Here is a 27,553-nt window from a genome sequence, read left to right on the forward strand (position 1 = left end):
AACCCATTGTGCCACAGCGCTGGCCCCAAAAACAAAGTTTTGGTTTTTTTTTTTTTTTTCATTAAGAAATAATGGTGTGTAGGTGCACATTTGCTAACATAAGATGTCCAAAATATTTAACATTTAACATAACTCCCATGTGGGAGACCCAGTGGAGTTCCTGGTTACTGGCCTTGACCTGAAATGGACAAGTGAATGGAACATCTTGATCTCTCCCCAACCCCCCCAACCTGCTTTTCATATACATCAAAAATGTGAATGTTTATATACCAAAATATTAACAGTAGGTAGCTATAGCTTATAAGATTATGGATGAATTTTAGCTATCTTTCCTTTTCTTCTACATTTTCTAATTTTTCTATAATGAATATCCATTATTACAAGAAATAATACCTTAAAATTTCAATCATGTCTAGGTATTAAACTGTACAAATGTAATCACAATGATCCATGGTGTTTCTCTAGTGAAAGAGAGGAATCCTCAGTGAATTTTTAAGATTTATTTTTATTTATTTGAAAGTCAGAGTTATAGAGAAAGACACACACACATAGGGAGAAAGAGAGAGATTTTTCCATCTGCTGGTTCACTCCTCAAATGGCTGCAACAGCCAGGGCTGGGCCAGGCCAAAGCCAGGAATCAGCAGCCAGGAGCCAGGAGCCAGGAGCTTCTTCAGGGCCTCCCATTGGGTACAGGGGCCCAAGCACTTGGGCCATCCTCCTCTGCTTTCCCAGGCTACCAGCAGAGAGCTGGATGGGAACTTTCATGGAATGCCAGTGTTGCAGGTCGCAGCTCTACCCACTATGCCAAAACGCAGGCCCCCCACTCAGTGCATTATAAAACAAACCAACCTTTTCCAATCAGCCAACTAGAGAGTTTAAGTATTCTCAAACAATATACACAAGCAACAGAGGTGCAAGAAGTAAAAGACAGGTACAGGAACTCCCAAGAAAACTTTGGTTAGAAATAGGAAACCTCGTTCCACTGTAAAAGAAACCACAAGCACAAGCACACCGTCCTACTCCATACCCTACTCACATGCTCTCCTACTTCTACCCATCCTTCCCCACCCTGTCCGCACTCTTCTGGCCCTCTCTACTTCTCTCCTCTTCTCCGCTCCTTCTCCCCCTGGAGGGCACAAGACCACACATCTGATAAAGCCTTTAAAAAGCTTTCTTCAATGCTTACAGTCTCAATCATTCACTGTCAGTAAATGATCACGGGACAGCTAGATGTGGCACCCCAGACACCCATCAACTACTAACCACCTCAGGTTTGGAAAGAAGTGAATCAAGAGAGTCTAATTTAGCCATGCCAAAGAGCTCTGGCAGATCCATAAAGAAGCAAAGAAATTAAGATCTGTGAGACGCTGAGAATGTGAGGACTGTGAGGACTGTGACACTGGGCCATCAACAACTTTAAAAATGCTTTTCCTGGTAGTGGCCTTGTCGTCCGCCTTTCTCTTCTCTTTGCGTTGACGCCGCCCCTCTCTCGTCAGCCTCCAGCCCGCCGGCTCCTCAAACCCGAACACCATGCCTTCAATAAAGTTGCAGAGTTCTGATGGAGAGATTTTTGAAGTTGATGTAGAAATTGCCAAACAGTCTGTGACTATCAAGACCATGTTGGAAGATTTGGAGATGGATGATGAAGGAGATGATGACCCAGTTCCTCTACCAAATGTTAAAGCAGCAATATTAAAAAAGATCATTCAGTAGTGCACCCACCACAAGGATGACCCTCCTCCTCCTGAAGACGATGAGAACAAAGAAAAGCGAACGGATGATATCCCTGTTTGGGACCAGGAATTCCTGAAAGTTGACCAAGGAACACTTTTTGAGCTTATTCTGGCTGCAAACTACTTAGACATCAAAGATTTGCTGGACATTACATGCAAGACTGTTGTCAATATGATCAAGGGGAAGACTCCTGAGGAGATTCGCAAGACCTTCAACATTAAGAATGACTTTACTGAAGCAGCAGCAGCCCAGGTACGCAGAGAACCAGTGGTGTGAAGAGAAGTGAAACGTTGTGCCTGACACTGTAACACTGTAAGGATTGCTCCAAATACTAGTTGCACTGCTCTGTTTATAATTGTTAATATTAGGCAAACGTAGACAAATGCAGCAGCAAATCATTTGTTTTAGCAGAATATTGTCCTCACTGCATGTGTAGTTTGAGTACAGATTCCAAACCCGAGTTTCTTCTAGTATGACTAAAAGTTCCTGTTTTGTTTACTCTGAATAAAACTAAACTGTGGGTCCCCAATAGAAAGTGGCATTTGGGGCTTCCTCTCTTCTCCCAGAGTGATTGCTGCCTAGTTTATTGTACAGTTAAATTGAGTGATCTTTTAAAAGTTGGCATTGTAAATAAAACAACTTCCAAAAAGTTTTCTGAAATAGAATTAAAAAAATATTATCTTTATTCATGAGTTGGAAACTGTAAAGAGGCTACTTGAAACAAACGTCTGCTGGGCCCATTAGGATGTCTTTCAGCTGCACGGTCAGTCAGTACCCCTGGCATTGATCAGTTTGTGTGTAGCAGGGCTCCCTTAATTGGATTTGAGGACTTGTTCTTATTTTTAATCCTCTCAGCTTTGAGTAGATTGCCTAGAAGACTCAGTTACTACCTGGTTTGTGGTTTTGGGGGTGGGGAGACAGTTTGTTAGCTTTTCAATTAAAAAAGACACTTAATTCATGTGTTATGTCATCTTTTTATAATCACTGTCCCCATATGGGGGACACTGTTGACTCTACTTGCATGTCAAAAATAACCTTTAATATTAAAATATGTGGCAAAATCCAGAAGACGTCCATTATGAATGTGAGATACTTTCAATAAAAGTAAGTTATAATAGTAGGTAGTAAAAAAATAAAAATAAAAATAAAAATGCTTTTCCTGGGGCAGTGCTGTGGCACAGTGGGTTAAGCCACTGCTAGGGACACCCACATCCCACACTGAAGTGCTAGTCCCTGCTACTCTACTTCTCTGATCCAGCTCCCTGCCAATGTGCCTAAGAAGTAGTGGATGGGCCCCTTCCACCCACATGGGAGGCCTGGACAGAGTTCCGGGCTCCTGGCTTCAGGCTGGCCCAGCCCTGGCTGTTGCAGCTATGTGGGGAGTGAACCTATAGGTGGAAGCTCTCTCTCTCACTATAAGATCCTGCTCAAAAGTCCCTTCCGAGGTGACGCCACCACCATTTGTTAATCACTTCCTCCTAGTGCTCCTGCAACTCTGTGCACTTCTCCAACAGCATTTAGCACATCACAGGCATTTTAATCATTTGTTGACACTGCTGTCTCCCAGCTAGACTGTGCACTTGAGGGCAGGGATTGTCTCTTGTTCCTCTCTGTAGGCCGCCCACAGCCTGGCACAATAGATACTTGTTGAATGAGTGACTGAATGAATTAATAAAATGGGGGGTAGTCAGAGAACAATCAGTCAAAGACACATTTGTGCTTGGATGGAAAACTAGAGATGACAGAACAAGAAGTCTCTACACCTTAGCAAGAGCTAAAAGGCCAAGCGAGAGGAATGCAGTGAGCCAGAACACGAAGACATCAAAGGTGAGTGTAAAAACACCACAGCCAGAGGAACAGTGTAAAAATCACAAGCACACCACCCTACTTCATTCCCTACTCACGCACTCTCACTCTCCTACTTCTACCCACCCTTCCCCACCCTGTCTCCACTCTTCTTCTCTCCTTCTCTCCCCCCCTTCTCTCTCTCACTCTCCCTCTCCCTTTAAAGGACACAGAGCACTCAAAAAGCCAGAGAAACTTCAAGCCCAGATTTATCCCTTAGCTGGAACAAGCAACAGGGATTCCTTGAGAGTTTGCTATCGCACGTCCACCCCTAGTCTGAACTCTCAAACCATTCTCACCACCTGGAGTTACGCAGATTTGATTTCCAAACTTGAACATTTTTAAAGAATCACCTTAAGAGTTTGGAAAAACCACGAATGCCCAGGTCCCTGGAGATTATGATTCACTAGGTCTAGACTAGAATCCAGAGATCTGAGGCAGGCATCAGGCCTAATAATCAAAGACAACAGCGTCTCCCACTGCGTACCTGGGTTTACTTCCTGCCTCTGGCTTCTGACTCCAGCTTCCTGCTAATGCCCTGGGAGGCAGATATGATGGTTCACGTGATTAGATGCCTGCCACCAATGTGGGAGACCAGACTGAGTTCCCAGTCCTGGTCTTAGCCCAGGCTATGGCAGACATTTGGAGAGTGAACCAGCAAGTGACAGCTTTCTGTCTCTAGGAAGACCCAGAAATCTGTATCTCCAACAAACACCTTCCATCAGGACTTAAAAGTCAGGTGAGTCTGCTGCAGGATCCTGTCAAGGAGCTTGGAGCCTCTGACTTAGCATGTGGAGGGGTTGTGAAGGGAGGGGAAGAAAGCTGCCCGGGCAACCCAGCCTCAAGGGGGAACCAGAACATGGAGCGCACGGACACCGAGACCAACAGTCATTCAGAAGACATGTCTTGCCATCTGTCAGATAAAACATAAAGGAGTGTCTTAACTATCCTGGTATAAAATTTGCATTAAAATGGCCTGTCTAAGGTAAACCTGCTGTTCAAGTTTTCTCAGAACTAAACAAATATGGAGAGGATTAACCTTCCACTCCCACTGGGATAATGTATTTTCCACCTCCATGAACACCTGGAAGAGCAGCCCCATCCAGGTGTCTGCATGATGGCAGGCTTAGGGGGCCCCATCTCATAAGAAGATACGCAGGGCAAGATGGGTTTTGGTCAGCTCCAAAAGTTTACGCTCCTGGACTTCTGACCCCTTGCATATTTATTGCTGTGGTCAGTTTTGATGGAGGATAATTTTTATACAGCCAAATATATCATCTGTTAAGTGTATAATGTATGAGTCTGACAAATGTATACAATCATGCAACCACCTCCACAATTAAAATACAGATTTGCATCATCCCCAGAAGTGGTTTTTTTTTTTGTTTGTTTGTTTTTTTTTTTTTTTTTTTTTTTTTTTTTTTTTTTTTTTTTTTTTTTTGGTACCTCTGGCAGTTGATTCGTTCCCCCAACCTTTAGCCCTGGAATCACTTTGTTTTCTATTACTAGCAGTTTGACCTTTCTAGAAATTCATATAAATAAATCACACAGGATATAGTATGAAAAAAAAAAAAGATACTGACCAAGCAACCAAGAGATAAGCCTCAAGCAGCCTCAAGGCATGAGACCCTCCAGCCATAATAGCAGCTGCCACAATCTTGGGCAGCCAATACCAGGCACTTGGGAAGATGCAGATGTGGGGCAGAGTAGAAAGTCAGTATGTTGGGGCCGGTACTGTGGCGTACTGAGTTAAACTGCAGCCTGCAGTGCCAGCATCCCATATGGGTGCTGGTTCAAGTCCCGGCTGCTCCTCTTCCAATCCAACTCTCTGCTATGGCCTGGGAAAGCAGCAGGAGATGGCCCAAGCCCTTGGGCCCCTGCATCCCTGTGGGAGACCTGGAAGAAGCTCCTGGCTTCAGATCAGCATAGCTCCAGTGGTTGTGGCCAACTGGGGAGTGAACCAGCAGATGGAAGACCTCTCTCTCTCTCTCTCTCTCTCTCTCTCTCTGCCTCTCCTCTCTCTGTGTAACTCTTTCAAGTAAATAAATAAATCTTAAAAAAAAAAAAGTCAGTATGTTCCCAACAACTCTCTCCGCCGCCACGTGGGATCAATGAAAATGACTTTAGCATACACAGAACATAGATCATTTCAGGCCAACTGACAGAGGGCTGGGGGAGGTATGTGAGAACCTGCCAGCCAACCAAAGCCTCTTAGAGGCCAGACTGTGACAAACAGTGCTATAATCAGCTGGCCACTCCAGTGCATATCCACACTAATGCGGCACCAGCACCATGACGTGGTTATGAATGCAGAGTCCGTGACCCACCAAGTTAAGCCACTGCTTTCAATAATGGTTCTTGCGTCAGTCCTGGCTGCTCTGCTTACGGTCCAGCTAATGTGCCTGGGAAGGCACCAGAAGATGGCCTAAGTGGCTGTGCCCCAGCTACCCACATAGGAAACCCAGATGGAATTCCTGGCTTCTGGCTTCAGGCTTCAGCCTGGCCCAGACTCCATTATAATTACCATTTTGAGGAGTGAACCAGCAGATGGAAGATATCTCTCTCTCTCTCTCTCTCTCTCTCTCTCTCTCTCTCTCTCTAACCTTGCCTTTCAAAAAAATAAATCTTTAAAAAAACCATAAAATAATAAAACAGGGGCAGAGGGTTAAGCCATGGTCTGCAGCACCAGCATCCTATATGGGTGCCGGTTGTTCCACTTCCAATCCAACTCCCTGCTAATGCACCTGGGAATGCAGCAATCCCTGCACCCACGTGGGAGACCCAGATGAAGCTCCTGGCTCCTGGCTTCTGCCTGTCCCAGCCCCAGTCATTGTGGCCATTTGGGGAGTGAACAAGCTTATGGGAGATCTTTCTCTCTGTCTCTCCTTTTCTCTCTATAGCTCTGCTGTCAAACAAATGCATAAATCTTTAAAAATAAAAGAACACAGAGTCTGAGGCAGAAAGAAGCACATGTGGAGTAGAGTTCTATCACTTCCTGGCTGTGACTCTAGATAGGTCTTACTTAACCTCTTGGTAAGTCTCAGTTTCCATGTCAGTTGATGGGAGAACAGTAATATCTTCCTCACAGTTTTCTTGTGATTAAAAGTATGGGTTCTGTATTGATATCAATCAATATTTGCTACGTCTACTGAAGCTTACCCTATTGGCCAGGTGGGTAGCAACTAGGTCAGAGAGGAAAGAGAAGCAAGCCAACATCATTAATGTTGCCTAAGTGCTATGGAAGACATGCACAGAAAATGCAGTGAACAAGCAGAAGGAAACCTCACCACTTCTGCATGAGCGGGAAAAGGAAAGCTATAGAGTGGTGGAGGATGCTTTAAAAATTTTATTTTATTCATTTGAAAGGCAGAGTTAGAGAGGGAGAGAGACTGTCCATGTACTGGGTCACTCCCCAAATGGCCACAACAGCAGCAGCTGGGCAAGGTCAAAGCCAGGAGCCTGAACTCCATCCAGGTCTCCCATGAGAGTAGCACAGGGCCCAAGTATTTGGGCATCTTCCACTGCTTTCCCAGGTGCATTAGCAGGGAGCTGGATCAGGAGCGGAGCAGCAGGGCCTCCAATCAGCACCCATATAGGATGCTGGCATGGCAAGGGGCACCTTAACCCACTGCACCACAATGCCAGACCCCAGAGGATGCTTTCAATCTAGCCTTCGTTCTAATATTCGAAATAGGACATAAAGGCCTGATGTTGTGGCACAGCAAACTAAGCCATTGCTTGAGATGTCAGCATCCCATATTAGAGTGTCAGTTTGAGTCCCAGCTGTTCCTCCTTCAATTCAGCTCCCCGCTAATACATCTGGGAAGGCAGCTGAGGATGGCACTTGGGCCCCTGCCACCCGCATGGCAGACCAGGAAGGAGTTCCTGGCTCCTGTCTGGTCTAGCCCTGGCTGTTGCGGCTATTTGGTAAGCGAAGCAGCAGATAGAAGATCTCTCTCTTTGCCCCTCCCTCTCTGTCATTCTGTCTTTCAAATAAATTAATGAGTTTTAAAATAAATAACACATTCCTAACAATGCAGACACTTGGTGGTTTGCTAGCTTTACTCTGTTGCTGACTGACTCTGTATGGGCCTGGTATCGTTTTGTAGTTGCTTTAGGATTCACATGTTCAAGAGAAATACGGCAATGCTAGTAAGTAATTTTCATTTATGACCTCACTTAGCACCCTGAGCAATTATGGGCTAAATGAACATAGAATCTGGAAAATTCTGGAGGGCCATGAATCATAACTTTTCTTGCAGGGAACAATCTTGATGGACAAAGAACAAGGATTAGAGGTCCAGCCATAAACTCTTTCTACTCTAATGGAAATGAAAGGGAAGTGCCATGCAGCCTTGCCTCAAAGCCACACCTATTTAGTCAGAGGTGGCAAAGGCTGGCAAGACTTTGGGAATGCAAGGAAAATATTTCTGAGCACTGAAGAGATGACCCACACAGAGTGGTGAGCAAAGATGAATAAAACAATGTCTTTGCCTTCAAGAATTTCCCAGTTGAAACAAGTAAGTACAACAAAATGATAAGCACTACCCTACAGATTATGTACAGAGTGCTGTGGGAGAGCGAAGGAAATAATGGTATTAAAAATAATAATACTCATTAAGAATAAATAAGTAGGGCCAGCACCATAGCATAGCAGGTAAATCCACCGCCTGCAACACTGGCATCACACCCAGGCACCGATTTGTGTCCCAGTTGCTCCATCTGCAATCCACTCCCTGCCGGTGGCTTGGGAAAAGTACTGGAAGATGGCCTGGGCATTTGGGCCCCTGCCACCCACGTGGGAGCCCTGGACTGAGTCTAGGCTACTGGTTTCAGCCTGGCCCAGCCCCGGCCATTGAGGTTGTCTGGGGAGTAAGTAAGCCAGCAGATGGAGGATCTTTCTCTCTCTTTGTGACTCTAACTTTCATATTAAATAAACTGTCTTTAAATAACAAGACTTACTAAGGTCTCCTTCTACTTCAGTCCCTGTTCTAAGAGCCTCACAGCAGTCATATAAGGTGATGTTATTCTCACTAATTTTATAGGTGAGGACACCAAGGCACAAAAGTTTAAGCAACTGCCTACAGTTACATCTGCTAAGCGCTGTGATCAGGATTGGAAGCCAGGCAGACTTGACTCCAATGCTCCTCTTCTTAAACACTACTCTACATTCATTTTCAGAGAGAATAATCCAAAATTCTGCTTTGAAGGATTAGGAAGGTATCACAGAAAGGTGTTTTGTTTTTTAATGTCCATTTATTTATGTTTATTTACTTGAAAAGCAGAGAAAAGAGAGACAGACATACTGCAATTTTTCACCCATTAGTTCACTCTAAATGCCCACAGCAGTCAGGATTGGGCCATGCTGAGGCTAGCAGCCAAGAAATTCCATCCAGGTCTCCCATGTGGTGACAGGGGTCCAAGTATTTGAGCTATTACCTGCTGTTTTCCAAGAATGCACTAGCACTAGCGGAAATCGATTGGAAGCAGATTAGCTGGGTCTCACATCAGCACTCTGATATGGCATGTGGATGACTTTCAGGCAAGACAGATACATCAGGATGATGAAGCAGTTTATTAAAGCCACAGCCTGGAAGAAAGACAGGGGTACACTTGAAACAACAGGAAAATAAAAGAGCTGTAAATTCAGTGTGTAGAGAGGAGGACACTGGTCCCAACTGCCACTCCTGTGGACCCAGCCCAAGGGGAAGATGCCAATGTTTGTGCCTCAGTACAGAATCCTCAGACACTGAAGTTTACCTCACGGGGCACCAATTTATCGCCTGGTTCATTAAATAACTCTGTAACACAACCATCATTCTAACTTCTCAAAAAGTTCTGATGGCAATTCACTTGACTTGGCTGAAAATCTTCGGCAAACAGGAAAGGCCTTACCTACGTGACAGAACAAGAAAAGGAGATGCGCAGAGCCTAAGGACAAAGGGCCAGAACACATCTCCGCCATTTTCTGCTGCTCTTTGTCCATTGTTATTTATTTGTATGTGGCCCCCTATTCAGACACAATAAAATAATGAAAGTAACCTATTGTTCATAAAATGAACAACATGATATAAACAACTTTTATGACTCACTTCAAGATGAAAGCACAGATGGCTTTCCAAAGGCATGAACAGTCTGCCCCTGCTCCTCAACAGAACCCTGGATGAAATGTCTTTTAATTCCTTTCATCTTTTAAATGAGACAGGGACTGGTGTTGTGGTGTACTGGGTTAAGTCACTACCTGCAATGCTGGCATCCCACATGGGTGCTGGTTCAAGTCCCAGCTGTTCCACTTCTGATCCAGCTCCCTGCTAATGTGCCTGGGAAAGTGGCAGAACACGTCCAAGAGTTTGGTCCCCTCCACCCACATGGGAGACCTGGATGAAGCTTCTGGCTCCTGGCTTCAACCTGGCCCAGGCCCAGCCATTGCAATCATTTGGGGACTGAACAAGCAAATGGAAGATCTCTCTTTCTCTCTGTGTGTAACCTGCCTTTCAAATAAATATTTAAAATAAATAAATAAATGATACAATCAACTGTGAATACCGTGTCCAATCATTACTAAACTATAGTCAGCAAAAAGTCATTGTATTATTCACATAATGTAGAATGCGGCCTTTCTGTTTTGCTATGGAGTACTTAGTAGGGAAAAAAATGTGAGACTAAGAAGAAAAAGTTCTACAGTCACTGTCTTTAAATCTCACCTGTATCCAATCAACTACACTATCCTTGAGAGGTCAACGTTAAATGAGCAGGAAGGTGTACCTGTTGGCTAAGGCTGGAGATGAGGAGTAGGATAAGGGCTTTGAGTCTTCACACATAAGGGAGGTAAGGAGGCCCATACGGAGACAGAGACAAAAGTGTGGCTGAGAATTACAATCAGGTCAACCTTAAAGCAATGCTGAAAGGGTAAAGGATTTGGATGATATCCCAGAGATGCTGGCCAGAAGACAGAGCGAATCTTTCTATTATTAAGTTTTTACCATGTTCTCCACGCACAGATAAGCCTCCTCAGTACAGCCGCCCATCTCTACATATCCTCCTTCCAGAGTGATTTACAAGGCTCACAAACATACAAAATACCCCTCACACTAGGGTCTAGCCTTTGTCTTTGCCTACCTATTCTTCTTGCCATATCTAAACAGAACTCCAAAGAATTAAAAATCTTGAATTACTTTTAAAACTCTGTAGCTTCTTCTATACAGAGATGGAATTAATTCATGTTGAAAAATAACATTTTCATAGTTTACCCAGAAATAGTTATTTTAAATACTTCAATCTGTGGAAAGATGAGAATTATTATTTTACATAATTTTTTCTTTTAGTTTTCCATTCTTTTAACTCATCCTTGCTAACCTTACAAAAGATTTTCAAGGAACATTCGCATTTCCACTCTTGGCAAATCTCTCACCTCGTTTATGACAGTAACTTGATGCTTTCCACGTCAAAAACTAGAGGATGAGCCCAGATGGCCTTCTCCCAAAACTCTAATCATAGAATTGTTTGGCTGCACGGCTCAGTTTTCTAGGTCAAATATATATGACTTCTTACAAACGGTATTTCACCTCAGGCACCAAGCAAGTTCAAACAAATTAAAAGCAACAAAGTAAAACACTTAAAACACTGAGAATGTGAACTGTAAGTCTGAGGCCATCACCAGGCAGCTGGTTAAATTAATGCATCTAATGCAAAAGGTATGTTCACGTGTCCACTTGGAAAAACCATGCTGTAAATAAAATGTTCTATACAAATGGTGTAAATATATATGGATGAGGAGGAGGACTCCACGGGAAAGTTCAGCCCATGGACACAGTACAGTGCAGCACCAGGCAGACCCACGGCTGGATGCTGGCACGGCCACTGACTTGCTACCTGACAAGTTACTCATCACCTTCCGTCTCAGTTTCACAATCAGAACTGGAATAACTTATACTTTGGTGCTTATAAGAGATCTACAATGAAAGAATAAATGCAGAAGGCCCTGGCATGTACCATACGAACTCAACTAGTTTTGGTTAAAACCACTTCAGCCGCAACCCCACACTTAACTCCTAAGAAGAACTTCATCTGGAAAATTCCATGTGGGCTGTTTAACAACAAAAAAGAAAAAAAAAAAAAAAGGAGGGAGTACTCCTTTCAGAGACACAGTGTCTCTGGAGACACTGTGGTACTAAGTTCTTAGTATGAGGAACCAACAAAGGAGTGCCTTTGGGTGTTAACCATCTAAAAGCAGGTAAACTCACTTCTCCAAGAGGAAGTGCAAATATCTAAACCAGAAATGAGCAGAGATTAGTCAAAATGCATATATGTAAATGAATGTAAACAAAATAGTGCCATTATACACACAAAACGCACGACTACATGCATCTAACTATGAATGTTGCCAAACATGCAGGAAAAAAAATTATTTTCTTTAAGCCTACTTAATTCCTATCTTTTATCTTTATTTTTTCAAAGAAAATCAGAAAGCCATTTCCAGCAATAGTAGCTGTGTACATTCAATTCTCTGCCTTTTTCTAGCATACATCAGAACAATTTTTAAAAACCAGACTGTAAGCAATAGCATCTATGCTAATCACTGAATCTGCACTGAACAGTGCACGGGTGCCAGGTGTTCTTTACCAGCAGTCCAGAGAAAGTTAACAAGTGATCAGAATCTAAGCACGCCCTCTTATAAGCGTAGAAATGATGTGAAAATGTTTAAAGAGATGGAGACTTTTGTTGGTAGCTAACTCGTGCTGCTGTGGAAGCCAAAGATGCACACGGAAAAACACAAGTAACGAGAACACTAGTGCCACCATGGTGTGTGGATCACAAGAGAAGTGGGTCATTTAGGTCAGAGTGGAAAAGGTTTTTCCAATGAGGCACAACCAAAGTCATTCTGTGTATTTGGCACAGATTTATAATCTCAGGTTCTAGGGGTCCAGAGTCAGGCATTCTTTAATTTTTTTTTAAGATTTTTTTTTGAAAGGCAGAATTACAGAGAGAAGAGGAAAGACAAAGAATGTTCCATCTGCTGGTTCACTCCCCAAATGGCCATCAACAGCCGGGGTTGGGTCAGGCCAAAGACAAGAGCCTGGAGCTTCTTCTAGGTCTCCCACAGGGGTGGCAGGGACCCAAGTTCTTGGGCCATCTTCCACTGCTTTCCCAGGTGCATTAGCAGGGAGCTGGATGGGAAGTGGACCAGTTTCAAACTGGTGCCCAGGAGATAGCTAACCTGCTATGCTATGACCCCCGCCCCAAGAGTCAGGCTTTCTTCCCTGTTTCGCTACAAATTAGCTTTCTCATCCTGGGCAAGCCACTATACTTCCCTGCACCTGAGTTTCCACATCTGTCAGCATGAGGATCACAGGAACTCTGAGGTTGCTTTTTTGTCCAACCTCTAATGAGTGTACCTGCCTTGCACTGTTACATGCGGCAAGTCAAAATCAAGGGAGAAGGACATCGACTAGCAATAGCATAGATAAGGCCATACAGATTTTGGAAGCCATCAGTGTAGGTGGTAGCTGAAGCCTTTGGGTGTGAATGATATCACCCAGAAGGAATTCAGTGTGAGGAGAGAAGGCCAGAAAAGGAATCCCAGGGTAAACCAACATTTAAAGAAGAGGCAGAGGGGAAAAAAAGCGATGACCCGGAGACGCAGTGGGGAGATCAGGAGAGAGGAGGGAGGGGAAGGGAAGAACATGAATGCACTGTCACAAATGGACAATAGGGACCAAAACATATCCCTGGGCTTGCCAACTAGATCGCCAGCAGCCCAGTTAGGAACAATTTTAAAGGAGCAGTGAAGGAAGAAATGAGCTTATTCAGAGCATTAAAAGATTGAATGTGAAATGAAAGCAACATTTTTCTTTCAGTATTGTTTCCTCAAGGGAATAAGGTATGGGAACAGCAACTACAGAGGGCTGCAGGCAGGGAGGATGAGTCTCCTCCCAGGCCTTTCTTCTTCAAAATGGGCAACAAATACTAAGAACTTCCTATGTGCAAAGCACCACTCTGGTTCTGATCATGGTCACGAAGTTTACAATCTCTTCCAGTATAGAGGGACACCTCAAACAAATGTGATAATTACGATTTAATTATAAGCTTCTTAAGGAGGAACTGAGAGCTCTGATGGAGACTTCAGCTCAGTCATCTTTTTTTTTTTTCCTCTCAAATGCTTCTTGTTAATAAATTTTTTTAAGATTTATTTTATTTATCTGAAAGGCAGAATTACAGAGAGAGAGAGGGAAAGACAGAGAATATCTTCCATCTGCTGGTTCACTCCCCGCATGGCCACTGGACCAATCCAAAGCTAAGAGCCAGGAGCTTATTCTCAGCCTCCAGATGAATGCAGTGGCTAAAGGACTTGGGCCATCTTCCAATGCTTTCCTATTCGCACTAACAGGGAGCTGCATCAGAAGTGGAGCAGTTGGGACTCAAGCCGGTGCACATATGGGATGCTGGCTCCTGGGTCACCTTTTATAGCACATCATTCAGTGGCTAGCTCCAGGGCTCCCAAACTGTGCTGGGAATGTTTTATGTGCCCATGATCTGTGACTGCTTTACGGGTGTGGAAACGTTTATCCTTGGCCCCTGGGGGAGCCTGGCAGGGCTTTAGGACCAATCACCTCCAACAGGCAAAAGCAATTTTTTAACCCCACTGTATTGAAGAGATGTTGTCATTTTCTGTGCTTGTAAGGAAGCCTAGAAGGCTGGAAGCATGCATGACTTTAATAATATCTCTTTCTAAGAAAGGAGAACAGGATGGAGAGGCAGCTATGGATGTTGGAGGAACACTGGAAATGGGGCAGAGCTGTCCTCTTGACGACCTCCAAGTTTCTTTCCACACAAGACTCAGACGGATACCCAGGAGTTCGTTCCAAGCTCCTTGCTATGGCCTGGTCCAGCCCTGGCCATTGTAGCCATTCGCAGACTGAACCAGCAAATGGAAACACTCTCTCTCTCTGTCACTCTGCCCTTCAAATATGTAAGAAAATCTTTTATTATTACATATTTGGGCAGAGTGACAGAGAAAAAGAGACAGAGATCTTCCATCCACTGGCTCACTCTCCAAATGGCTGCAATGGTCATGCGGAAGCCAGGAGCCAGAATTCCATCCTGGTATCCCACATGTACTTGGGCTATCATCGGCTGCCTACCCAGGCAAATCAGCAGGAAGCTAGATTGGAAGCAGAGTTGGGACTAGAACCAGCACTCTGATATGGGATGACAGCATCACAGGCATTGGTGGGTTAACCCTGCAATGCTCCCCCCCCCCCCCATGGCCCAATCTCTTAAGAGCTACTCCGTGCTGCCTGTCTACTGCTCTTTGTTGAGAGGACAGAAGCTTCAAGAGAGGGTTTTGGAGACATTCAGAGTCATCTCTGCAGAACTGGGAGGCACCTGCTCTGAAGCTGATATGTAGACTATAGCTCCAGCTCTGCCAGCTAAGTCTGAAAAAATGAAATGAACTTCTCTAGGCCTGTTATTTGAAGTATAAAAGAATAAAGGAACCTACAAATTATTATGAGGATTAAGGGAGAAAACAGGACAAAGTTCCTAACTCCTAGCACAGAGTAGGCTCTCAGTGATCAGTGACATTTGCTACTCTAATGGCAGAGGAAGTTGACTGAAGAAACAAGACTGTTCTAGGCTGAGACTAAAGGGAATCAGGAGATATTTTTTTTCTTTTTAAAAACAGATCTGTGGGGGCTGGTGCTGTGGCGCAGTGGGTAAAGCCGCCACCTGCAGTGCTGGCATCCTATAAGGGTAATAAGTTCGAGTCCTGGCTGCTCCACTTCAAAGCCAGCTCTCTGCTGTGGTCTGGGAAAGCAGTAGAAGAAAGATGGCCCAAGTCCTTGGGCCTCTGCACCCATGTGGGAGACCCGAAGAAGCTCCTGGCTTCGGATCAGCGCAGCTCTGGTCGTTGTGGCCATCTGGGGAGTGAACCAGTGGATGGAAGACTTTCTGCCCCCTCCACCCCGCCTCTGCTTCTCCGTAACTCTGCCTTTCAAATAAATAAACAAACCTTAAAAAAAAAAAAAAAGATCTGTGATCATCTCCAGCACTCTCTGGGAGAAGGCTGTGGTTTGAATAATTTAGAGCTGGAATATAATGGAAAGGAAGGTGGAAGGAAGCAAGGGTCTAGGTTAAATAAATGATTTACAGTACTACCAGCCTAACTTCTTTAACTACTCAAAGTTTCTATGGAAAATATATTTAGAATTCAACCTGGGATGGCAGAACAAACACATCATCACCAAGAAGAACTAACAGGATTCTAAGAGGAGACAGAGCTGGACACCAGGAAAGGCCATCAGCAGGAGACAGGGATAATGTCCCCTCCTAGGCTAATTCTCCTCGCCTGCTCCTCAGACCTGATTTTCTTTGCTCACTTTGAACCTAGACATGAAAACAAAGCCAGGAACAAGTGATCAAGAACAAAGAAGACAGCTGATTAATTTATGTTATAGACGAAACACTGAACATGGAAATTTTCCTGGCCATTTGTTCATAAAGGACTGGGAAGTAGCAGAGAACAAAACAGAGATTATTGCTGGTCCAGGGAGTGGCTTTGGGGGACATGGAAGTGGAAGTTCAAGGGGGTCAGGTCTGGTCCCAGAATGACTAAGGAGATATGTTTCTGGGCGAAGTGGGATAGAGAACTAATCCACCAAAGGCAATGCAGGGGAAGAAGTCGGACTCCTGGCCCCACAGAGTCCACTCTGGATCAACACTCAGCAGGCACTGCCAGCTCCTACTGCTGGTTCCACTACCATGGCAGACCTTAACATAACAACCTGGGAGTTACCAGTTTTGAGATGAAATAGAGCTGTTCATGGCATTTTGTAGCACAAAAGCCAGTATCCTTAGCAGCTTAAAAAAAAACAAAAAAAAAAAAACAAAACACACACCTTTAGAATGTAGAGTGAAAGGGGCCAGCACTGTTAAGCCTCTTCCTGCAGTGCTGGCATCCCAGGTGGGCACCAGTTTGAGTCCCAGCTGCTCCACTTCCAATGTAGCTCCCTGCTAACATGCCTGGGAAAGCAGCAGAGTATGGTGCAAGTCCTAGGTCCCCTGCACCCATGTGGGAGACCTGGATGAAGCTCCTGGCTCCTTGCTTTGGCCTGGCCCAGCCCCAACTGTTGTGGCCATTTGGGGAGTAAACCAGTGGATGGAGGATCTCTCTTTCAGGTAACTTTTTTTTTTTTTTAAAGTAGAATGAAATAAAGAAACCTGATGAATTGCACAAAGATTCTTTTAAGTGACCCATCATTCTATAAACACCTCTTCGCCAGTATTTGGGAAATACCATTTTGGTTTGGCTGATACATGTTTTCTTTCTGTACTTTGTGTGTCTATTGTTGCCCCTAGAGATATTTAAATCTGCAATATCATTACTGAAAAATCTACTTCTTTCCTGCAGTTTCACTTGAGGGGGAAACAATAACAATAAATTCCTTATCCCAAAATAGCAAAGACAACAATGTGAGGAATCATACTTCAGAGTTCTAACAGATATTTCCTGTACTTCACTCAACAAACTAATCACAATCAAACTAGGAATTAAAAGGAAAAAAACACTACTCCCAATAATAACAAAAAACTCTGTACACCATTCTTTCCCTGCCATCACTCCCCAAACAAAACACCACAAGTCTAAATATAATACTATGAAAAAGCAAACTTTCAAGGCTGCTATCCATGGAAATGTGGACAGTATGCAGTTGAAGCATTCTGTAAAATGACAGTGATGGTAATAATGACAAGATCCAATAATCTGGAATAAAAGAAAGAAATAACCACACACCAGATTTGTTAAATTAAGCCACATAGAATTTTTTAAAAATATTAAAGTTATCTCATTAAAAATAATGTGTCATTGTGAAATTGAAACTTCTCATTTAAAAAAATGTTTTTATAAGGTACCTTTTCTAAAAGCATGCAGTCCTTAAGTAGTAACAGAACATGACAGAGGAGGAAGCATCATTACAAATGTCAAACAAAAAACAAAAAGCAAATCACGAGTAGTTTGTGTGCCCAGGGATTGAGGAAGAAGCTGCCCCTCCCCATCATCTCTTCCACAGTGAACTCCTGGCTGGGCAAATAATCACTGTCTTTCTGGAGCGGCAGATTGAGCGAAGGGTGAGTCCTATCTGCTCAGCTTCAGATCCAGCTCTCTGCCAACATGCCTGCGAAAGCAACAAAAGATGGCCCAAGTGCTTGGGTTCCTGCCACCCTGGCTTTGGCCTGGCCCAGCCCTGGCCGATGAGGTCATTTAGGGAGTGAACCAGCAAATGGAAGATCTCCTCCGTCCCTCTAAATTCTCTCTGTAACTCCACCTTTCAAATACATAAATAAATCTTAAAGGAGAAAACAAAACAAACAAACAAAAAAGATTGCTCAGAATGAAGACCACACTGTGCTTAGCTAAGCTCTGGGGCTGGGGTCGTGGAGCAGTGGGTTAAGCCACTGCCTGTGATGGGATGCCGATTCGAGTCCAAGTTGCTCCACATCTAATCCAGCTCCCTGCGAACCTAGGAAAAGCAGTGGAAGATGGCCCAAGTGTCTGGGCCCCTGCCATCCATGTGGGAGACCCGGAAGAAGCTCTTGGCTTTGACCTGGCCCAGTGGTGGTCTTTGAGGCCACCTGGGGACTGAACCAGCAGGTGGAAGATCTCTGTCTGTCCCTCTCTCTCTGTAACTCTGACTTTCTAATAAATCTTTAAAAAACAAAAACAAAACAAAACAAAAACACACACACACACAAAAACAAAACAAAACAAAAACACCCAAGCTCTGGCCAATGTGGTATCAACACACAAAGAATGACAGTGACTTGCAGGCCTTGTTCTTGCAAGGAGAGCGGCCCTTATCAGCACCCTGGAGCCGGATCTGAGAGCCAGGCTTAAGCACGGTAAGAGGCAGGACAGGAAGTGCAGCTGACCTGGAAGCTGACTAACTCTTGTCTTGTGTAAGCACCTTCTATCTGGACTCTGTTACATGGATTACGCCCATAATCCAACAAACGCATCGTAAATGGGACAATTTTCAATCAATGACAGCAAAGAACTGCTGCTACTTGGTGTGCTGTTGACACGCACCAACTGTGGTACTAAAACTTACTGTTTACTTACTTATTTAAGAATGACACAGAGCAAGTTTCCATCCACAAGTTCACTCCCCAGGTGACTAAAATGGCAGAGCCTAGGCCAGGCCAAAGCCAGGAATCCAGAACTAAATGCAGGTCTCTCACATGAGGGGCAGGGACCCAGCCACTTGAACCATCGCCAGGTCTCTCCCATGGTGCACATTAGCGAGAAGCCAGAATCAAGAGCAGAGCCAGGGCTTGAACTCAGGCACAGGCACTCTGATACAGGATACAGGTAGCCTAAGCAGTGCCTTTAACCACTCCAAACGACTCCACCTTCAGGCTAAATCCATACAAAATAAATATGGTTTGTTTATTTGAAAGAGAACTGCAAAGAAATCTGTACATTAACAGAAATTCATCTAAGCACACACAATTAGGAGTCTTGAGCTATTTGATTAATACACTATTAGAGTTACTATTTCTGACAGATGCTGTTTCCCTGAAAGGTTTCAACACAACCAAAACAACTTCTCTAAATTGCTTTTATGTTTATTTTTATTACTGAAATAAAAACAGCAACCATTTAATATGCTGACTTTCCCATCAAAATATTATCTACCTAGACTTATCAGTTAAAATATATATGGGAACACAAATTTTAATGACCAATTTGCTAATTGCTAAAAGACTACAGCCTGGAAAATAAGCAGACTGTGCGAGAGATGAGGTTACTTCTCTGTTTCCAGACTAAGAGCTTGCCATACCAGAGCTATTGGTAATTCCAGGGAATTCTCCCAGTTTCCACCACAGCAACAACCCCACTTTTACTGATTACATTCAATCACACTTCAGTGTAAAACTGGGATTGAACCAAACACTTCATCTTAGCCAAAATATCTTAAAATTGCTGAGTATACAGTTGGGAGACAGACAGGCTTTCTTTGCAGCAGCAGAAAGGGGATGCTGTCAAGGAAAGGGGGAAAAAAAAAAAGATGTCTGGAGGAAAGCATTCAGGGTGGTGGTTACACTGCCTCCCGGGAGGCCCAATCCCATATCAGAGTGCCTGGGCTGGAGTCCCGGCTCTGCTCCAGATTCTGGACGCCAGCTTCCTGGGAAGCAACCCTGCCACCCACATGGGAGGCCTGCACTGAGATCCTGGATTTGGCCTGGCCTCATTCTGGCTGCTGCAGGGATCTGGGGAATGAACCAATAGACAGGAGATCTAATTCTCTCTGCCTTTCAAGTGGATGAAAAATATTTCTATAAAGATTTTATTTCTTTCAGCGGGAGAGTTATAGAGACAGGGAGAGAGAGAAAGGTCTTCCATCCTCTGGTTCACTCCTCAAATGGCTGCAATGGCCAGGGCTGGGCCGGGCCAAAGGCAGGAGTTAGGAGCTTCCTCCAGGTCTCTCACATGGGTGGCAGGGGCCCAAGGACTTGGGTCATTTTCTGTTGCTTTCCCAGGTGCACTAGCAGGGAGCTGGATTAGAAGTGGAACAGCTAGGACTTGAACTGGTGCCTATATGAAATGCTGGAGCTGCAGGCAGCAGCTTAACCTGCTGTGTCATAGCACTGGCCTCTAAAGTATTTATGTATGCATGTGTATATATATATTTTATATATGTAATTCTATAATATATATAATATATATATCTCTGTCTTTCTCTGTAACTCTTTCAAATAAATCTTTAAATGTGCATATATTTTATATATTTATGTATGCATGTGTGCATTACAATGGAATGTTTTATATATATGTGCATATATGTATATGTGTATACATGCATGTATTTGCATATTTATATATGTATATATTTATGTATGCATGTGTATTACACATGGAATGTGTGTTACACATGCATACATAAATATAATATATATATATACACACACACACATTTAAAGATTTATTTATTTGAAAGAGTTACAGAGAAAGACCGAGAGAGTGAGGGACAGAGAAATCTTTCATCCCTTGGTTCACTCCCCAAACAGTCCAAACAGCTGGGGTGGGGCCAGGCCAAAGCCAGGAACCCGGGAGTCTCCCTCTCTATATACCTGTATATATCTGTGTGTGTATAATATCTAGGGGCAGCTGTTTGGCCTAGTGGGTAAGATGCTGTTTAGGATTACACTCAATCATGCTTCAGTGTAAGATTGGGGTTCAATAAAGAACCTCATCTTCAGTGAAAACCTGTGTCCCACATTGATGTACTTAGGTTTAGCAGCTAGCTCTAGTTCCTGATTCCAGTTTCTTGCTGGTGCACATGCCAGCAGGCAGTGGCGATGGCTCAGGTAACTGGGTTTCTGCCACCCATGTGGGAGACCTGGATGGACTCTCCACCCCACTCCCAGCAACTTCCCAGTGAATGGGAAGTCTTTCCCGACCTGTGTGCATCTCAAATACATAAATTAATTCTTGGAGGCCAGCGCTGTGGTGTATGGGTAAAGCTACCACCTGCAGCACTGTCATTCCACAGGAGTGCTGGCTGGAGTCCGGGCTGCTCTACTTCTGGTCCAGCTCTCTGTTGACGCTCCTGGGAAAGCAGTGGAAGATGGCTAAAGTACTTGCGCCTCTGTACCCATGTGGGAGACCTGGGAGAAGCTCCTAGCCCCTGGTTTTGGATCAGCCCAGCTCTGGCCATTGTGGCCATCTGGGGAGTGAACCAGAGGATATAAGGTCTTTCTGTCTCTCCCCCTCTCTCTGTAACTCTGCCTTTGTTATTAAATTATTAAATAAATATTAAATTATTAAATATTTAAAAATTAATTATTCTAAGAGTCTGGATCTTCCATATCTATACAACACTCTGGGAGTCAGATCTAGGTCCTAAGCCTGACTCATCACTTCTCATTATTTCTCTTTGGGTTAAGTTACTTAAAATTTCTGAGTCTGTATTTTGCATCTGTAAAATAAGGAATTCTGCACTGTGTCTCAGCATTGTTAACAGGATTAGGTGAGAAAATGTTTGCAAAGCTCCTCGTCAAGCATGCAGTACGGGATAGACACTCAGTAAATCTAAGTTCCCTTCTCTATCCCTTCCTCCCCCATCAGCAACCATTAACAACTCAGAAAAAAATTACAAATGAAAGATTTCTCACTGGGTTGTGGGCCTTTATGCAATGGGTGATATTTATATTGAAGATCAGCTAAAAAACATCTCCTTAGATAAAAACACACATTCACAAAAATTTGTATGACCTTGTTCGTAGCAGTATTTATAACCAAAATGTGGGAACAATCTAAATGTCCTTTTATTGATGGATGAACAGATAAAATGTGGTATGTCCACACAATGAAGTACTATATATACAATAAAAAGGAATGAAGTACTGACATGCTATAACACAGATAGACATTATGTTAAGTGAAAGAAGGTATTCACAAAAGACCACAATTTGTATGATTCCATTTATATGAAATATTCAGAACAGGCAAACTTACAAATATAGAATGTATCAGTGGTTGCCAGGAAATGGGTAAGGGCAATGAGAAGTGACTGCTAATGGAGACAGAATTTCTTTTTGGTGTGCCAAAAACGTTCTAAAACCAGACTGTAGTGATGGTTGCATAACACTTTGAATTTAATAAAAAAAACAGTGAATTGGGGGCAGGTATTTAGGCTAGCAGATAAGATGTCAGCAGATCACACTGGACTTCTTGGATCGATTCTTGGCTTTAACTCCTGACTCCAGCTTCCTGCTAATGCAGATCCTAGGTGGCAGGAATCACACAGGAGACCTGGGTTGTGTCCCTGGCTTCCAGCTTCAGCACTGGTCTCTCAGCCCCATCCGCAACTCCAGGCATTGAAGACACCTGGAAAGCGAACAGCAACTGGGAGCAAGGCTCTCTGCCTTGCAAGTAACTAATCTTTTTAAATTAAGGAATAAAAATAAAATATTGAATTGTATAGTTGAAATGGGCAAAATGTATGGTATATAAATTAAACTTCAAAAAGCTGTTTTCCTAATCTCACACCATATAAAATTTAGTAAGTCAGCTGTTAAGAATATATTATTGTTGGCCGGTGCCGAGGCTCACTAGGCTAATCCTCCGCCTGCGGCGCCAGCACCCCGGGTTCTAGTCCCGGTTGGGGCGCCGGATTCTGTCCCGGTTGCCCCTCTTCCAGGCCAGCTCTCTGCTGTGGCCAGGGAGTGCAGTGGAGGATGGCCCAAGTCCTTGGGCCCTGCACCCACATGGGATACCAGGAGAGGCACCTGGCTCCTGGCTTCAGATCAGCGTGGTGCGCGGGCCACAGCGGCCATTGTGGGGTGAACCAATGGAAAAAAGGAAGACCTTTCTCTCTGTCTCACTGTCCACTCTGCCTGTCAAAAATATATATATATATTATCGCATAGAAAATAGGCTATTCAGTGGCCATGTGTATATAAACTTTTTAAGTTATTTATAATAGTATTTAATTCATTACGTGTGTTTCCTTCTACTCATTACATAAAATAGATGCCTTATTTCCTATGCATCTGAAATGCACCCTTGGGAGAACTGAAATGAGTCCTTTAATTTTCTGTAGCACTTAATTGTCTTTGGGAACTCTAAATGATATATATTCTTTTTCAACAAGTAGAACATATAGGGGCTGGTGTTTGTGATGCAGCAAATTAAGCTGCAGCTTGTGACGCCCACATCCCATATCGGGGTGCCAGTTTGAGTCTCAGCTGTCCTGCTTCTAATTCACTTTCTTGCTAATGCACTTGGGAAGGCAGCAGAAGATGGCTCAAGTGCTTGAGCTCCTGGCACCTATACAGGAGACCAGGACGGAGTCCTCAGTTTGGCCTTGCCCAATCCTAGCTGTTTGGCCATTTGGTGAGTGACCAGTGGATGAAGACCTCTCTCTCTCTCTGCCTCTCAAAAAAAAAAAAAAAAAGTATTTAAAAAAAAATTCGAACATTTATGAAAACTGACTGCATACCAGACCATAAAGCAAGTCACTCTAATTTCGAAAAACTGGTATCATACACAGCATATGAACTGTTAACATGTAATCAAGTTATAAGTCAATGAAAGATAAGTTTTCTAAAGGCCAGCCATAAAAAACAGGTTACTGTTTTGCCATTTATGTATATAGTGCAGGCTGTACCAGCATATTGCCACTTGACAATGTTAGCTCATAGGAAATAAAATGACATTGGGTATTTGTTTATATATTGCCAAGTAATTTCCTTGTAATTATGTATTTTTTCTCAAAAGCAATAATCAATCATATTTGGGAGCATTAGGTAGTTTGCTATTCAAAGGATTCACAGTTCACAGAGTGATTTCTTTTTTTTTTTGTAATACGAAGAGTTACTGCCTAATTTGTACTCAGTTTTTTCGAAAGCTTACTCTGTATTTAGCATGATATTCATTGGCCTATCCCTATCTAGAGACTACAATCCATCAGAAGCTTGCATGAGATGCAAAACAATGCAGAGAAAGGAATTTGGTGCTCTGGTCACTGCCAAGGTCAACAGTTCCCCGAAGTGTTCTTCTAATTCAGCAAGCCAAGGCCTGGAACCAGTCCATGGCTTTATCATCATTGTGAATTTATCCTTGAGCAGTTCCTGGGAAAGGACCTCCACTGGGTTCCTGTGTGCACCAGCAGAAAAATGGGCTTCAACTGTGGGAGGCAACCAATAATCTTCCTCATTATCCTCATTACTAAAACAGTGTGCCCCTCTCTTTTCCAGGCTAAGTATCTTGAAATGACCTGAGCCTTCTTAAAATTATACAATTTCCAAATTCTTTCTTTGCTATCTAGACAGATGAAGACTGAACTAAGTGTCCATGTCTTGCACTCTCCCCCTTTCTTCACCCTACTATCTACTACTCTTTTCAGACCTGGACATATTTCAGGCAACATTATAACATGACATCACTCACCTATAAAAGAGACTATTTTCTCTTTAAGTTGACATTACGTGTTTATCTGAGGAAAGCAGTTATGTGCAAATATAATATCAAAATACATATAAATATCTTCCTAAAGGGGAAAAGATGGGAACTACTTCAAATACATTGATATACAGGCATGAAGTCTGAAATATATGAACTCATCAAACATTCAGCCTTGCATCCTAGGGCCAGGGTTGTTTTATTTTTTAAGATTTATTTATTTGAGAAGTAGAGTTACAGACAGAGAGAGGCAGAGACACAGAGAAAGGACTTCCATCAACTGGTTCACTCCCCAAATAGCCTCAATGGCTGGAGCTGAGCCAATCCGAAGCCAGGTGGTTCCTCTGGGTCTCCCACGTGGGTGCAGGGGCACAAGCACTTGGGCCATCTTCCACCGCTTCCCCAGGCCATAAGCAGACAGATAGATCAGAAAAGGTGCAGCCGGACACAAACCAGTGCCCATACAGGATGCCGGATCTGCAGGCGGAGGAGGCTCACCTAATATGCCACAGCAAGGGCTAGAGCCAGATTTGATGCAACCGATTAAGAAGTCAATTGTGATGCAGGCATCCCAAAGCCAACACTGTTTCAAGTCCCACATAACTCTGATTTCTGATCCAGCTTCCTGCTAATGCATCAGATAATGGCTCAAGTGCTTGAGCCCCTGCCACCCACATGGGAGACTGAAATGAGTAACGAGCTCCTGGCTGCAGTCTGGCCCAGCCCTGGTCCTTGTGGCCATTTTGGGAAGTGAACCAGTGGTATCTGTCTCTCCTTGTCAGCCTGCCTTTTAAATAAATAAAAACTGCAGAGTGGGGGTGGGGGGTGGGTGGGAGGGGAAAATGAGGCAGTCTTGTGGTATAGCACTAAAGCTGCAAGCCTGCGGCACCAGTATCCCATATGGGCACCAGTTCAAGTCTTGGCTGCTCCGCTTTGGATTCAACTCCCTGCTAATGTGCTTGGGAAAGTAGCAGAGGATGGCCCAAGTGCTTGGCCCCACACACACATGTGAGAGATGGGGAGGGAGCTCCTGGGCTTGGATAGGCCCAGCTCCAACCATTGTGACCATTTGGGGAGTGAAGCAGCAAATAGAAGATCTCTCTGTCTCTAACTCTGCCTTTCAAATACAGAAATCAATCTTACACACACATACACACACACACGCGCACGCGCACGCGCCTGCATCCCATATCAAAGTAGCTGGGTTCAATTTCCAGCTCCAGTTCCTGATTCTGGCTTTCTCCCAATGCAGACCTTGGGAGGCAGCAATGATGGCTCAAGTGATTGGGTTGCTGACACCCATGTGAGAACTCTTGAAAGCATATGGGGAAGGAACCAGTGGACAGGAGTTCTGTCTCTCTCTTTCTGCTTCTCAAATAAGCATTTTTTTAAATGGAGGATTTCTGTTCTGACCACAGGACTAGAATGAAGAATCACGTAACAAGAGTGACAACTGTGGCCCAGCAGGATAGAACAGCGCAGGGAACGCAGAGGTGAAGATGGTACACTAAATCATATACAAACAGACTGGGGTCTTTGTAGGCATGGCGGGGGAGATAAGATTTAAGTGCTACAGTATCATTGACAGGTTTAAAATACAGCAAGACTTAGTAAGAACTCATAAAACTATTAAGGGGCCAGTGTTATGAGATAACAGGTAAAGTCGCCACCTGCAATGCCAGCATCCCATATGGATGCTGGTTCTTGTCCTGGTTGCTCCACTTCCGATCAAGCCCCTGGCTAATGACCCTGGGAAAAGCACAGAAGATGGCTGGCTAAGATGGCTTGGGTCCCTGCCACACGTGTGGGAGACCGGGAAGATGCTCCTGGCTCTTCCTTTCTCTAACTCTGACTTCCAATAAAAAGTCTAAAGAAGGAAGAGAAGTGCTCACTACACTAGCTGAACTGTGCAGAAAAATTTTTTAAAAACCATAATATACAGAAAGCAAGCATCCTTTACTTGAAAGGACTCTCCCTGTTGCACACATTGGGGACTGAACACACAGACATGCACAAGCATGTGCATAGACCATATGACTAAGCTGTCATCCAGCCACTGTTCACTGCCCACTTGGGAGTCAGGCACTGGTCTAGGGACTTGGGCTGTGCCAAAGCAGATAAAAATTTCTGTGTGCAGCTTATATTTTAGGGAAGAGACAGGAAAATACATTAGAAAAATTACATAGGGTCTCTGAAGGCAAAAAGTGCTAAGGCAAAAGTTACAGTAAGGCAGGAAAGCTGCAGAAGGGAGAGACAGGCTGTGGTGCCCAACAGAGCAATGGGGCAGAACACATTTGAAGGCAGGAGATTTGGGCAACACCTGAAGGAGAAGGAGTTAGCATTACAGACATCTTAGGAAGAGTCCTCTGGGTGGAGCCCTCCTGGAAGAGGAAACAGCCGTGCAAATCAATGAATTGAGAAATATAAACACCTTCTAGGCACCAGCAATGAAGCAAATGTCAGACTTCTCCCAAACGCTCATTTTTGGAAAATAACTGGGATAAAGAGGGGAAAATAAAAAGAAATAGGAATACATAGATTTTACAGAAACATTTCTAAAAATAAGTCACCAACAGAAAAACTAATCAATGAAAAGGTCATCCAGATAGTCTTTGGGCCCCTGCACCTGCATGGGAGACCCAGAAGAAGCTCCTGGATTAGCACAGCTCCTGCCGTTGCGGCCAACTGGGGAGTGAACCAGTGAACGGAAGACCTCTCTCTGCCTCTCCTCTCTCTGTGTAACTCTGACTTTCAAATAAATAAATAAAGCTTTATTAAAAAAAAAAAAACAGATAGACTAATGTTCTCCAGAAAAGTCCTCGGACTGCTAATCCCCAGCCAGGTTCCCAGGCCTGGGCTCCCTACGACAGGTCTTCCCTTGGCTGCCATCACACTCCCCGCAACCCCCAACACAGGAAGACGGTACTTTAACACTAGTAACAGGGAGGTTTGTTTTACCACTTGTAAAATGTTATTTACACCCGCATTTAACTACAACAATGCCATTTC

At 43.8% G+C, this 27,553-nt stretch overlaps 1 protein-coding gene and 1 pseudogene across 5 annotated transcripts in view; one reads left to right on the forward strand and one right to left on the reverse strand.

Annotated features, from left to right (window-relative positions):
- DIP2B (disco interacting protein 2 homolog B) overlaps nt 1-27,553 on the reverse strand; it is a 231,372-nt gene that overhangs the window by 122,606 nt on the left and 81,213 nt on the right. The window contains exon 2 of one of the 5 annotated variants that reach the window (XM_070052225.1): nt 9,019-9,169. The exons of the other annotated variants lie outside the window; for them this stretch is intronic. The gene's annotated coding sequence lies outside the window, so the exon portion shown is untranslated. The remainder of the gene's footprint in view (nt 1-9,018; nt 9,170-27,553) is intronic. 5 annotated transcript variants of the gene reach the window in all.
- On the forward strand, nt 1,446-2,161 carry LOC100342696 (S-phase kinase-associated protein 1 pseudogene; annotated as a pseudogene).

The sequence above is a fragment of the Oryctolagus cuniculus genome, chromosome 11 (assembly GCF_964237555.1).
Source record: "Oryctolagus cuniculus chromosome 11, mOryCun1.1, whole genome shotgun sequence".
Taxonomy (NCBI): domain Eukaryota; kingdom Metazoa; phylum Chordata; class Mammalia; order Lagomorpha; family Leporidae; genus Oryctolagus; species Oryctolagus cuniculus.